Below are 9,063 nucleotides of genomic sequence, written 5' to 3' on the forward strand. Positions count from 1 at the left end.
ACCCATCTCCCTGCAATAAAAGTCTTGGTTCTTACACTCACTCATTCCCACCCCTCACCCAAGATTATTTGAAGCAAATTCCAGACATCACATAATTTCATACATAAATAGTTTGGCATAGAGCTCTAAAATATCAGTACTCTCTTTTGAAAAATCAACAACATATGGCTTCATGTGACTTAATGAGATAAGGAAACAATACATTTAAATCACAGTGCATAAATTCATATTTATTATTATATCAATAATTGGGGGATTACCTTGGGTGAAATAAAGCTGAAACCCAATGAATGCATTTAAGTGATAGTTTTTCAAGTACAATGATTTTTCCATACCAGTACAAGTTCATAGGATTTTTTTTTTCATTAAAAGATTCCTAGTCATCACTTTTCCCCAAATCAGAAACTTTTGAGTGAATTATTCTCACTCCATTATGACTACTAGACTCTGGAGATTATGAGATTTCCCACTTGAAGCTTCCATCTTCATTGATTATGATGATAATCAAGTGAATTATTCTTTTGCTCTTGATAACTACAGAGCTCCTTGATTCCAGTGGCTAATAAAGGCTCTGGTATTGGAAGCAAAACTGTTAAAAGGATCGAGAACAGCAGCTCAAAGCTCAGACCAGGCAGTGTTTCAGAAAAACATACTAGTTGACTTGAAAAAGCCACTCTGCTTTGTAGCAAACATTAAGAACTTATTAAATAATAAATATTTACATATTAAATAATAGGATGTCTAGGGTGTGCTTCAAAATAATTCTGGGGGAGAACGGTGGATGGAAATATAAACTGGGCTATTTGTTGATAGACGCTGAAGTTGGGTGATAAAGATTTATTACATTATTCTCTCTACTTTTGTATGTATTTGAAATTGCTCAATATTAAAACTTGTTACAAAAAGGATTAGAATCACATGACAATGACACAACAAAGTCCTCAAACACACTTTGTGACCCTTCCTGCTTCAATCAACTCATCCAAACAGCTAGAAAATACAAATCAAACTGATCTGAGTTGTGCCACTTTCCAAATGACCCAAAAACAGCACAAAGGGAAAAAAAAGGAATGTGAATAATATGTAATTGGACCAGTTACCTCTAATTCTTTGATTGGTTACAGGTTAGTCCTACTTTGAGCTTCTAAAGAACCTGATTGGAACCCTTTTCAGAAAACATGAATTATTTCTTAGTTTCATAGGGTGACTATCAAATGTTATAAAGTGGACATAAAATTTCCTTGGAAAATACTGCCAGAGAATCACATCAGCCTTAGGGGAAGGGAAAACATGGCTTAATATTTCAGAACAAAAAATAGTCTTGAAAAATTAGTCCTATGCTGACACTTTTATAGTGAATATTTTAAAAACTGAATTAAAATGAACAAAAGAACCATAATGAAAACAAACAAAAGATTTATTTGTTAGTGACAAAGGAATCTGTACTTAGATCAAACAAATAATAGAAAAGAGAGAAACCCTGCTCAATTCTATAAAGTGTAAATGTCCTGGTGACCAATCAGTGTTCTCTTTTCAGATATTTACCTAGAGTTGTCAGAACTTGGTCTCTGCTTGGTCTGACCCACTTCAACCATTAAAATGGACACCCTGGTTGCTGAAAAGCTCTGACCAGCCCCAGATCCCAGCATTCCCAGAGTTTAAGCCCATCCATGGGAGCCCAGGCTAGCTGACTACAGATGGGCACTTGGACAAAACTTCCCCCAAAAGACAAAGGCCTGGCAAGGATTCAGGCAGTGAGCTCACAACACCACTGCCACCATCCTGAGAAAGGTCTTCTGAAAATTTCATTTTACCTTAGGTTCTAGAGCAAGGAAGAGAAGAAGAGAAGAAGGAGGAGCTAAAGAGAAGGAAAAGGAGCAAAAGAGAGCATGAAGGAAAGAGAAAGGAAAAGCCGTGATATGACATTTTGTTCTGATTTTCTAAAGCAGGAAGTGACATCCAATATCTTCTAAAGAGAATCAAAAAGTAAAACATTCCCCAATTTTGTGTATGCCTCTCTTATGACAAGTACCATATTTTACCTTATATTTTGAATAACTGTGTATATTTCTCCTGTTATATGCCTGGAAGGAAGAAAGCATTTGAAATTTAATTTTGAAATGACATAGTCTCTATTAACAATAACTATACTTATCTCTAATGTTTGTCGGGGTAATTAATTAATCAATTAATTGGTCTAGTCAAGTGCAGTTAGCTGACAGGTAAGTAACAAGCAACAGCTGCAGAACCTGTGGATTGGATAATATACTCAATATATTTAGCTCTTCACACTGATCTAGCGAGGACAGTGTGCAGGAGCATTGTGTTTTCCTCTTATTCTTGTCACTTACATGGTGGGATTTGTATCGCCTTCAAATATACATCTATTTGTATATGACCAGAACTTAGTTTACACTTCCTAAATTCATGCTCTTAAACATTTGAATTTAATAGTGTTTCCATCTCTTAAGCATCCTCTGCCCCTGTTTACGAAAATACTCCTTGTAATTCACATAAACCAAACACTGGAAATGTATTTTATTTCCTTTTCAAACTAAGAAGGAGAAAAAGAGGTTTCCTGTAGCCTTCCTTGTTTAGTAGAACACATTTCTGAAACAAGACTCTCAGGGGAAAAAAAAAAAAAAAAAACTTAACAATGAGGTTTTACAATAGGAATTGCTAGTTCATTTCATTTATATCCCAAATCTGTTAAGATTTCCCTGATTTATTTTTTTTCACAAATAAAAAGTTAAAAGCTTTGTTGTTGCTTTTTTTAATCCATAAGCAAGACTAAGTGAAATCACTACTTTGAGGACTACATAAAAATTTAGTGAGCATCTTGTCTAGGACACTGATTTCACAAGTGCAAATCTAAGAGCCAAGAATATCAACTGACTTCACGAGGTCAGCAAGTGAAATCATATTTGAAGCAGCAGAAAAATCACATAACCTCCATAGGATATTGTCTAAATTGTACAAATCACTTATTTGAAGATATACACACACGCACATAATGACTTTCAAATGTGGCCCTTCAATTCAATTATTGCCTTAAATCTGTAAATATTTATTGATTCAGGAACTGTAATAATATTAGCTGACTTAAAAAAAATCTAATGAATATCCTAGGGTTTTTCTCAGCCAGGGTGTTATAAACATAGTCTGGAATATATCTTAGGCCTATAAATTTCAGCATGCTGTACCAAAAATAGCAGAATTCTCTGGAAAGATTTGTAGTATATAAAAGTAGTAGTACGTAAAATAGAAAACAGCACCGAAGTTGTTGAATGCCAATTAACTGTTGTCCGCAACTCCAAATATTTTTTATTCCAGCTAACACACATTTTTGGAATTTTAAAGAAAAGTCTAGGTATAACAAGCCATAGAAATACATAATAATCATAGCAGAAAAAGTAAATGATGGACCCTGGACCTTTGTTTGTTTTTATTTCCCTAAATGAGGTTTCTTTTCATTTTTCTTTTTGTGTGCAGTTATCTCTTTTCTAATACATTTAATATACAATTCTTGGAAATTTTTATTGATGAATGCTTGTGGAATTTTGTACATTTACTAATGTGACTGTTTACACTTTTTAAAATTCTCCTTCACAAAGCTTTCAATACTGCAAATATATGTATCTGATGTATAAGAGTGAGCTCCATTTTTACTCATATTTTACAAAATAATTATTGCACACTTCTGAGAGATTGTATATATTTGTTAAATATTTACCACATAACTATTGGTTAAAAATAAATTATAAACTTGAGAATAAAATGGTCACCATCACAGTTCTGAGTCAAAAGCTGCCTGCAGGGCTCTAAAACTTCCAAAAGAAAAATTAAAGTTCGGTCAGTTGTTTTTCTGTCTGTGAAACACTAAACAAATGACCTGCCTTTCAAAATACTTTTCAGGATATTTCTACCTCCTATAGATATAACTAGAGAGGCTTTTCATTCTGGCCCTGTGGATCCTGACAAATACATTTTATATTCATATGTATGAAGATAATTTTATATTTTTGAGAGCTGCTACTTATTGGTCTTATGCAGTGATACATGTGAACTTTATTTTTATATACAGGATCTTTCAAACAGCTAATATAACAAGAGAATTGCAGAGAAATTATTTATGACAAGTAAGATAATATGCAAGACGCTTAAATTTGTGGATTATTGTTTCCACTCCTATAAAAGTTGTCTTGATTCAAATGGGTTAGTTTAATTCTTACATAATTTCATTCTTTTTCCAGAAAATCACCTCACCATCACCTGTGGAATTCCATCATATATGGCATGATTTCTTTTTTCCTTTTGTAGAGAAGAGCCCAAGAGAGAATTCGTGCCACAGTGACCCTGCTGTGCCCTATGTTTATTCGGCAGTAATCCTCGGGGAAAGGATTTTGAAAATGTATTAGAGCTAGCACCGAGAACGAGTGTTATTTTGAAGAAGTTACTGCTCCTTAACATTCTATTTTAAGTAGATACTATAGGTGTGATTCCTTTTAAAACAAAAGAAAAAAGGAGAGCTGTGTTTGATTTTACAAATGGAAGGTTTTGTTCCTGATACCGAATGGCATTATTCATTTACCTTGGCCCTGTCGGTGTGTGATAGGGTTTTTTTCCCCTCCTTTTCACTCAACAACAACAATAATAGTATCAGATCTCGGGCTAAGAATCTGACGAAACAGAAAAGGTGATGTGAGCATCCTAGATCCAACTTTATGAAGCAATGCCCACACACATCTCAGCCCCTTGGTTGATAGAGATGATTAAGCTCCTCAAGCTTGAATCCACAGGGAAGTTGTAACCATGCAGTTCCCACATGAACAAATATTGGCGCTTCCACCAAGAATCCCCAAAACCAGTTACAAAGTGAAGAGCTCAAACCTACAAAAATGTGGACCCAGAGGGCAGACGGGACCACAAGAAGGTGCGAAGTTGGTAACTATGCTTTGAGAAACCGAAATATAGCCTGAATTATAGCTTGAGCTTTCTTTGCAATATTTACCATCTAATAATTAATGACGCCCACGCCGGGCGCCTTGTTGCCAGGACTGGGGTTCGGGCCACCGGGAGCCCCTGACGTCAGCGGCAGCGCGGCCTGCGTCAGGTCCCCCGAGCAGCCCCGAAGGTGGCCCCGACCGACCTACCGAGGCCTTGGGGGCTTCGGGGAGGGAGCCCCGGGCAGGGCTGGATGATATCCCAGAAGGGGCGAAAGAGGCTTTCCTCAAGCCAGCCAGTAAGTCACGTCGCATTTAGAACTTCAGGGTTCACGGCTCCGGGGTACTCGCAGGTACCCCAGAGTTGCGACCGGGTCCGGAGGCCCAAACCCAGGTGTAGGCTCCCGGGGCTAGACGAGGGTGGAGGCTGTAGAGAAGGGGGCCAAAGAAACTCGGAGCAAGTCTGTAAGCGGCAAGTGCTTCCTTCCTTCCACTCTTACAAGCATCAGCATTGTAGTAATCCCACCGACTCCCAAAAGTGGACCTTAAAATGAAATAGATCCACCGTTTCCACCTCAACTTGACACAACTCGGAAGTTGGTGGTCCCGGGCAGTGTCTCGCCCTTGCACCAGTAACTGGTGATCGCAGACTGGGTAGGAGGGTGCTGGGACCCGCCACTGGGGGAAAATGAACTCGATCTCTCAGTTAACTGGCCACAATCTTTCCTTTCTCCATCCTCTACCAACCTTTCCCTTCTTTCTCCATTCTCTTCTTAACTCTTAGACCATTTCTGCAACCTTCTCAAGCCTGCGGGGTTCTCAAGATTCTGGAAAGGTGTGATTTTTCCAAAGGGGGCCAGGACGTCTATCGTCTCCAAAAGTGTTCAACCGGCTCAGTTGCCCTTGTCCTAAGGGTCGGGAACCAGAATTTGGCGAGCCGTCGGCCTGTGCGTGGGGACACTATCTACAAAACCCATTGTGGAGCAAGTCCTGTAGCTCTCATAGGCCCTGTCTGTATTTCTTCAACGTAGGCTCTTGGAGAATGACCTCTCTCCCCTAGATTCCTTATTTTTAACCTATCTTTTTTCCCCATGATAGTAAGTGCCTTTCTCGTTTAATTTTCCATCTTTTCATCTACACTCAGAGGACACCGAGGAATGGAGACAGAGCCTCTCTAAGCAAAGATAGGAGGCCAAAAACTGTTTCGTGTACGTTTTCCCCTGGATTAAATCCGCATCCCAGGAACCGCCCCTGCGTAGACCCAGCAAAACCCAGCGGCAGAACCCAGCACTCAGGTGCATAAAACGTATGCGTCTGCCTCTGCGATACTCTCCCCAGGACAGCAACGTGAAAAAGCCAGCGGTTAGAGGGTGGCCAGGTACAGAGCCAGAACACCGTTTCGCTTCGCCCTCCCCCTTCCACTCTTAGAGTGGCTGGAAACTTCGACAGGAGAGAATTTCTCCCCCCTTTCCAACTGACAACAGCGGGCTCTGCTATTGGGGGAAAGAAAAGAAAAGCATTTTCTGGCGGTACTCTTTTTTTTTTTTTTTAAGTTCGAGCTTTAATGTGAACTTAGATATAATGACACCTTCCCGAATCAGTCAATAAATACCGCGGGAGCCGCCGCACCCTGCAAGTGGCCGCAGCAAAGTCCCCAACCTCTGCCCCATCCGTGCGGCCGCTGCGCTCCAGGCCAGGGTGCTTGGTGGCCAGCCTGCCTTCCCTTTCCGGGCTCCAACGTCTGGAGACAAATCGAACCAAATCAAATTGAGGGACGCGACAACTTTGAAACGGCTTTAAAATCTGTGACTCCCTCCTCTGTGTGTGCCCCACTGCCTGGCGGATATAAATTGTCATACTCAAGTATCTCCACCGAGTAAAACAGCATCTCAAAATATACGAATCTCAAAAAAGGATTATTGCCCTAACTGCGCCGCTGCCTTCACAGTCTTGCTTAGTATTAGGATTTAACACAACAGAATTTATTAGAACGAATGATTAGCTTTATTTATAAGCATTTCGTCCAAGTGGTGACTTGGGAGATTTCAGGAATTATTCAGAGAAGGCTTTTTGGTTTTGTTTTGTTTATTTTTTAAGGAGCGAGGAATGTGTCTTTTACCCGGTGTCCTCCACTGCCCTTTTCAGGCAGCGATTGGCCCTCCTGACATTTGGTTAAGCCTCGGGACTTAAAAAGATCATTTCCTCGTACACTAATTTGAGCAAAATCTGGATTCAGAGTGTGGGTTTACACGCCCAGCTCGAATGTCTAATGTATCAAATCCTCGTTAACGAACGGCCCGCTCCGTGGCCGTGTCAGCCAAAGGTCAGTCCCGTGCAACAGGGCAGCACGGTTCAAAAGCACTCTTCCAGAGCCCTGCCTACCCCTCCCCCCCAAAATCCATCTTTCACGTTTCAATAATAGAGCACACGGAGTTCCAGCGAGAAACACCAAGGCTGCTTTTCTTTCTTTCCTTCTTTCTTCACATTAGTGACATGTAAACGATGGGTCCTAGGGCAACTACTGAAAAATTAAGTTTATTTTTTTTTTTCCAGGGGAAGGGAGTGGAGTTAGTGGACAAGGTAATTGTCGAAATGTCCTCAAGAGGCACGTATATTTGAGAAGCGTGACTTAGAAATCTTCACTTAAAATAGTAACAACAACAACGACAAGGACTTCACAGCATTCGAATGAAACCTCTGAGTAAACTTTGTTGGAGACCTTAGGGATTAGAAACTGCTTTAGGGAAGGGACAGTTTCCCTCCCCCATACTCCCCCAACACACTCACTCACTCTCTCTCTCTCTCTCTCTCTCTCTCTCTCCTCTCGCTCTCGCTCTCTCTCTTTAGAGACCAGCAGAAAGCTTATTCTTAAAAGGTAGCTTTTGGTGTCCAGAGGGACAAAGAGGATCCAGGGGAGCGAGGCTGGACCCTTTTCGCTCCCGCCTCACTGGGGAGCCCCGCGACATTTCTCACTACCTTGAGGTCCTAGGCGTTCACACACACCAGCCGCAGAGGCCGGATTCGCGCGGCTGCTCCAAACCAGCCCAACTTCTCAGCGCGCGCCTCGGGCCACGCGCGTGCACGAAGTCGCGGGCCCAGTCCGCTAGGAAGGTGGCAGGGCGGGGTGGGGAGAGAACGCGACTTACCAAGTCTGGGGTCTAGGTTTCGGGCAAGGTTGGCAGCAGACAGAAGCCGGGCAGATAGTCCTACCGGAGACGGGCAATATGGGCAGGGACTAAGGCGCGAGTGGGGGTGTGGGGGGGGGAGGAAAGCGCCTGTCTGGTTTGGGGTCCATCTTGGCCCCGGCCAGCTCCCCCGCCGTCGCCTCCGCAGACTAAACTCGGACTGACCTGGGGAGGCCACAGAGCCTGCCTCGCCTCCATCAGGCCAGAGCCTCTGGGCCTCTGGCGCCGACCCCGAGGCGCCGTGGGGCGGGGGGGGGGGGGGGTGGGGGGGGGTGGGGAGAGAAGCGTCCCCACTCTCTGGCCGGGGAGGAAGCAACCAAGTCGCAGGCACGGATGCTGGCGGCCAAGCTGAGAAGCCGGGCAAGTCCGTCGCGTCCGGCCGCTGGCTTGCAGACCCCGGCCCGCTCCCGCCTACGCCCCTCCCTTTCGTCAAGCCCCTCGCCAAATGAAAAGGGTTCTTTGGGCTTTGGCCTTTTGGGGAGGAACGCAGGAACCCACGCTGGGTTTGAGCTTTCTGCTCAGAGTGTGCCCGACACAGGTCTTCATCATTAGCATGGAGTCCGTGGAATCGCCCTCCCCATAACACGTTTAAACACAAAAGGACCCAAATCGCGAAGGGTTTCCTGTGAGGTGGCTCTTGTGGCAGGGGTTCAGTGGATCAAGGGATTTGCACCCGGGACTAAACGTTGGACGGACGCTCTGGCCTCCGGGGACCTCAGACAAGAGAACCCCTTGCTCCAGCCCGTTCCGCCAAGTCCCTGGGTGTGGGAATGAGGGGCTTCTGCCAGGCTTCTGTGGATCCAGGTCCGTGCGGCTCTTCTCAAACCATCTTTGTATTATCGAACTCTGAGACCTAAAGGCTGGCAAAGAGAAAAGGCCTCGTCCTGGCAGGAACGTTTCCAAAACCCCTCTCGGCTGCACCCTTCAGCGGAAGA

At 43.3% G+C, this 9,063-nt stretch overlaps 1 long non-coding RNA gene across 1 annotated transcript; it reads left to right on the forward strand.

Moving 5' to 3' along the window:
* Positions 1 to 5,113: 5,113 nt before the first annotated feature.
* Positions 5,114 to 6,840, forward strand: LOC122229832. Its single transcript, XR_006207154.1, has 2 exons — positions 5,114 to 5,242; positions 5,728 to 6,840. It is a non-coding gene; the product is annotated as an uncharacterized LOC122229832 (long non-coding RNA).
* Positions 6,841 to 9,063: the final 2,223 nt, after the last annotated feature.

Source organism: Panthera leo, chromosome C2 (assembly GCF_018350215.1).
Source record: "Panthera leo isolate Ple1 chromosome C2, P.leo_Ple1_pat1.1, whole genome shotgun sequence".
In the NCBI taxonomy this organism is placed as follows: Eukaryota; Metazoa; Chordata; class Mammalia; order Carnivora; family Felidae; genus Panthera; species Panthera leo.